This window comes from Sarcophilus harrisii, chromosome 2, assembly GCF_902635505.1.
Source record: "Sarcophilus harrisii chromosome 2, mSarHar1.11, whole genome shotgun sequence".
Lineage (NCBI taxonomy): Eukaryota > Metazoa > Chordata > Mammalia > Dasyuromorphia > Dasyuridae > Sarcophilus > Sarcophilus harrisii.
Genome location: NC_045427.1, coordinates 18,276,414 through 18,282,670, shown reverse-complemented (window position 1 = coordinate 18,282,670; position 6,257 = coordinate 18,276,414).

Here is a 6,257-nt window from a genome sequence, read left to right as displayed (position 1 = left end):
AATAACTTTTCCTCTCTGGACCTCAGTTTCTTCATCTGTAAAACTGAGGCTGGAAAGGTCCCTTCAATAGTATGATAATGAACTCATGGAAGAGTAAGGGAAGACAACCAAGAGTCAGAGAGAGAGCCGGCTACTGGGTGGCAGCATCTGGCTACACAGCCCAATTAGCCCAATTAGCTCTGAGCACTAGGCTTCCTTCCCATGCTCCACCTCCCTGTGCACCTCCTGCTGTTCTGGTTCCCAGCCTGGGGTGTATGCAGGCCGGCCGCCTCAGGAAGAGGCTCACAGGTACCACAGAGTGAAGGGACCTTAGAGACTCCCATCCCAAGTGGCCAGAGGAGAGAGTTCAATTGACTTGGCCAAGATCACTGAGATGCTTGGGGTGACAAAGGATTCTACTCCCTGATCTGGAAGGTTCTCCACTGTCTGTCTCCTAGAGTATGGGAGATGGGCTTCTCTTCCCCCATTCCCACTTAGTCCTCGGCCAGGGGCCAGGCAGACCAATGGGACATCTCACCACTGCTGCTGGCCCTCTGGTGTCCCTCTGCCCCGACGGTTCCTCCAGATCCCTTGGATCTCTGCCCTCCTTTGGGCACCAGCAATCTTGTGCCTCGAGGTAGATAATCTGAAGTCAGATGACTCCTGTTCAAACTACACAACCACTGGCTATGGAAGAGCTTGGGTTTATGGCCCCATCTGAGCCTGAAATGCAGAGTTCTGTCGGAGGAAGCTTCTGACTCACTCTATAACTGGGCAGAGAAACAGAGGAGATGGGATATTGCCGGGATGTCCCCCATAGGTATCCTGTGCTATTGTGTTTGAAAACACTGTTTGGGGACAAGGTGCCAATTGTGCTGGCTAGGGGGCCAAAACGCTGCTCATCCTAGAGCCCCAAGTTGTAACCACTCCTCTGATAGAACTGAGAGGGTACTGGGAAAGGTGATAATCAGAGACCCACAAAATGAACTTACCTGCAGTTTTCTCACCTGCAAAATGTGTCTGAGGCACTGTGGGAGTGGACAGAGAGCTGGCAGTCGGGATTACACAAGCAGCACTGGGAATCCTCAAAGGGAAAGCTGCTGTTATCACTGCTGAGAATTATAAACCTAGGAGTCAAAGGGAAAAAATTGAGACCAATTGGGACTTTAGCTAATTTCCCCTTTCCTCAAGACCAAAGGAGGAGCTGCCCCCAAACATTTGTTGATTTAACAGGAATCCTGTTCCAAATCCTGCCCCAAACCAAACCTTTTTTAAACCTCCACCTTGTGGGTTTGTGTTTATGCTGCGATTTTTTGCCATTCATCATTACAGTTTGAGCTATATCTTCAAGTATTCTCAGTGAAAATCCTTGAGGAAGAACCAGTGTTTCCACTGACCGGCCTCTTGTTTGGGCTTTAGAAAGCGCCCCTGGGACTCGGGTCTTGGCTGAGTGGGTCAAGTGGCCGAGGGGCTCTGAAGCTGAGCTGTCATGCACCTGCCAAGGTGGGTCAGGGATGAAGGCCACACAGCAAAAAGGGCCTCCATCCTGCCTTAATGGGCCTGCAGAGAGAAACAAGTATTGAGTGAAGGGCCAAGCTGGTTTGTTTGTTTTTAAATACAAAGCTGAGTAAATGAACACCAACAGAAAAACTTTGTTAGACCTGATGACAGGCTACCTCTGACATTCTGTGCCGGCTAAGTCTTTTAAAAGGATTGCATTTCACTCTGATATGGTTGTTCATGGCTAAGCTACAGGGAACTCGGGGGCCTGTTTTAGTCTTCCCTTTATCTTCACATGACCTTGCCATCAGTCAGTTTGAATGTAAAAGTGACGTGTGCCTTTTTTCTCCTCTTCCTAAGCCCTTGTGGAAGATCACAGGCTTTTTGATGTATGGGAGTACATGGGCATTGGGAGGGGGGTGATGAAGCTTAGAAAATTAGGGCTATGTCCTACCATTAGGCGCAAGAATTAATTAAAAGTAACACAAAACATTTCGTAGCTGTATCAGTCATGTCAAGAAGGGCCAGTTATTACAAACAGAAATTTTATGGACAGAAGCAACTACACCCAAAGAAAGAACACTGGGAAATGAATGTAAACTGTTTGCACTTTATTTTTTTCCTGGGTTATTTTTACCTTCTGAATCCAATTCTTCTTGTGCAACAAGAGAACTGTTCGGTTCTGCACACATATATTGTATCCAAGATCTACTGTAACCTATTTAACATGTATAGGGCTGCTTGCCATCTGGGGAAGGGGATGGAGGGAGGGAGGGGAAAAATCGGAACAGAAGTGAGTGCAAGGGATAATGTTGTAAAAAATTACCCTGGCATGGGCTCTGTCAATAAAAAGTTATAATTATTAAAAAATAAAAATTAAAAAAAAACAAACAAACAGAAACTTTACTACATTCAAGTAGAAAAATAAAGGTTATCCATTTCAGGAATATTAAGTTTTGTCTTCACATTTTATCTATCATAAAACAAAAGAATCTGTTTAGGCATGGCAGTGTTTTCAAAGTAGTAATTCAACAAGATTTATTTGAACACTTCAGCTCTTTGTGATATGAGCAGCAGGACTGGGGTTGACTTTGGAGCAGTCCACAGATAAACACCTTTTTCCTCTCCCAAAATTATCCTTCCTTCTGCCTCGGCCTTCTCCTGTTGTTCCTGAATTCGATTGGAGATGCTATTTTAAAGTTGTTTGAAGGGGCATTCCGGGGGAGCTTTATCAGTCCCTATCTCCGTCATCTTTTATATTATATAACCAGAAAATTACCTGCTTGAGTGTTTATGTGTGTGTACATACACACCTAAACACGTTATTCGTGAATATATAGAAAGTGAAAATCGTCTCTAGTGGAATCAAGTCTTACGTGGAAGTTTCAAAGCTTTCTGAGCAAAGTAACTCCTAGATCACCTCATCTAGATCCCTCACTTCATGATCTGGCTTCAATCTCGACTTATTCAAAATCCTGTTGATGTTTCATCCCTGCTCCTGCCCTTTCTGTTCCCCTTAGGGATGCTGTGTAATTGAAGGCAGCTTTAAGCACCATCATCTTCATACAAGTACAGACAAGAAAGCTTCATCTTACTAGGTACCATTTTCAATAAGACGACTAGATTTTGCTTATGAAATGGTGATGAATTTAACATTTGGGGAATTAAAAAAAGGATGGATTTCTTAAAAGAAGAAATCTTATGTTTGGAATGATTTGGAACCTTCCAGTTAACTCTCATGTAAAATTATCTTAATGTATGTTGTTTTTTGTTGGAATGAGAGTAGTCAGCAAGCCCTGGAGTTTCTCCTTGCAGAATATTTGATTTCCATACTGGAAATTTTAGAACCTCCAGGACCCAACAGAACTCATTACTTATACTCAGAAATTCATAAAAGTATGTATAAGGTTGCAATTGTAAACCTCCCCCCCTCCAATCTAAAGATCCAGTACATATGCCCGGAATTCCGGGGTTCTGCTCATAGATTTGGGCTCTCCTTAAATGAGAAAGAATTGTCAATAAATGCTATCTGTTTTGATGATATTCCAGCTACCCGGCCAAATCTATTCCACTTACTAGGATTCCAGACCACACCCAGGCCATAAGTAACATCATGAATTTCTACTTTATTCTCAGCATCCATCAGTGTATATTCAAGTGTATCAATATGGAGATGCTACAACACAGAAAATGAAAGGATACAGGGATCTGGTGGGGATCCCACCTCAAAGTTTCCCAAAAGAACTTTCAAACATCAATTTGATAAACAACTTTAAACACGCTCCCTCAGTTTCTGCAATTCCCAGTAGTAAAACTCTATCATTTCATTAAGAGGTTCCAGAATTCTCCCTTGTGGGTCCCATCACTTGGAATTGCAAGAAGACAGCCTTGGTACCCAATGTCCCAAGCCACAGGCCTAAGTACCCAAATACCTAATGTACTTTCACAGCATTGAACATTACCACCAAACATGGATGTAAAGGGCTGAAACTCTTGAGTTGCTGCACTGGGATCGGACAACCAAGCACTTAAGGCTAACTACCGATTGGACAATACTCTATTAGCATATGCTTGGAAAATGGCCCTTCCCACTATTCTGTGCTGGTTCCATCTTTTGGTATATACAGAGAATTGTGGGAAGGGTCAGAGGGTGGAGTAAGACAGGCCAGATTTACTTTGGCGGTAGAAGAAGACAAGGAGGTCATGGAGATTCTGCGTCCAATTCACTTCTATCCCTAAAGATCAAGGACTTTTGCTTATCCTGACTCCGGCTGATTCTAAGGAATTCAGGGTGCTAACTTGGTCTTCACCCATGGAGTTGTTTTTAAAAAACATTTTGAAAATCATACTTGTCTTCTAAGTCCTCCTTGTGCCTTAAATTGTTTTATGTGGCCTTGACTTTTAAATGCAAATAAACCACAGCCAGCAGATCAGAGGGAAAAAATAGCACTTTATAAATCTGTTGCCACATTTCAATGTCCAAGCCATGCTTGTTGTAAAAAGCTTTCATAATTCCTTACCCAGGGCCTGTAAATAAACAGACCCTCTTAGCACAGTTTCAGAAACTGCCTTCACTGAGGGACTCTCCACAACAGGACTGAAACCGATCTTCCTTCCTTCTAGCTTCCACTGGCCCACAGTACTTTGGCCAGTCTTTGGCTGGTATCATCTTCCTCCTACTCCTTATTTGATCTGCCTTTTGTTGTTTGTAAAACAGGACCTCAAGATCAAACCTTCTGACACAACATGGTGGGCAGTTACCTGAAGAAACCTGAATAAACAGTGGTGGAAATTTCTACAAGAAAATTACGTTTCTTTAATGGCAAAACCTATAGCTATATGGATCAGGAATTTTTAAAAAATTTAAATTTATTCAAAATGTTTGCTAATATGACTCCAAAGGGTCATGATCAAAGCACAGCAGAGACTCATAGTGGGCCATTCACCAGCCTTGGGCCCAACATAATAATTTTAGAGCTTTAAGATTTGATTTTTTGCAATGTGAAACCCAGGGAAGGCAATTACCTATAATGTCATTTTCTATTTGCACAAACGGGTTGATAACAAAATTTCCAATCATAGATTCCATTTGACTTTTTATTTATTTATTTTTTTTACTATATGTAAATTCCTTTTTGCTATTTATTTTCTGGCTACTTGGAAAATTCATCTGGAAAATTACCAAGGAGCAAAATTAGGTAGTGAAACCCAGGAGGAAATAACATTTAGGTCTGGTCTCTTGGGCATCTTCTTGCTTACCTCTCTGAAGGGGAAGAGGGCAATGAAATACTGCTGACTTGGGCTCAAGTTTCCAGCCCCGGTGGGATCTACACGAACCACAGATGCTCCACCTGGACCCTTCCTGATAAACGGAGACATCGACAGAGGTGGTGTCCATCTTGAAAGCCTGCCCAGCCAGGGTTTCAGTAACCGAAGGACCAGCAGGCTCTAGCTCAAGTTTCACTGGCAAGTGCAATCCCCGATACCAAAAAGCAGGCATGGACACAAGGAGTCCTTATTAATTCTTCCTTCCTTTGTGAAAGCTGTTTTTGCTAGTGCACTGGAATAATTAGCCTCAGCTCCAGCTCTGGGGACCCCCTCATTTTGAGCTGGCTGGTTTATCCCACTCTCTGACCAGGAAGACCGAGTCCCAGCACCCAAAGGTCTCCAGGTGATCAGCATTTCAGAAGCCAGATCTAATGTGTTCTACATGGGGGAAGTATCCCAGAATTCTCTCTGGTATGTCCTGCCATAGCAATCACCAATGCTCACTTCCAAGTTTGGGGGTGAATGTTCTAGCCAATTTTTGCATTTCAGGGACTTCCATCTTTATAGAGAATTCACATCAGGGAGGGCTGACTTTATCCTCATAATGCAATGTTTTTGACAACAGAGCATTTAAGGAAATCTGACTTAACATTATCAAATTGTTAGGCAAACAGTCCAACTGCCGGATTCTCCACTTGCTGCCTGCTTTAAACTCATGGAAAGGAAAAGTAGGTGATAAGAACAATGAAATCAGAGAGATGGGCCACCTGCCACCCATAGAGCTCCCCAGGCCATGCACTGAACAGCTCTTCACTCCAGGAAGCGAGCGGACTTTAGGGCCAGAGCTTGCTCACACACTCAAAAGCTTCAACAGCTAGAACTCTGCACTTGGGAATGCAGCTGGAGGCCTAGAATTCAGCTGGGATTTAATTTGATTTTTCTTAAAATACTTGTGTATATGCACACATACATACAAACACACACACACACACATACACACACACACACTT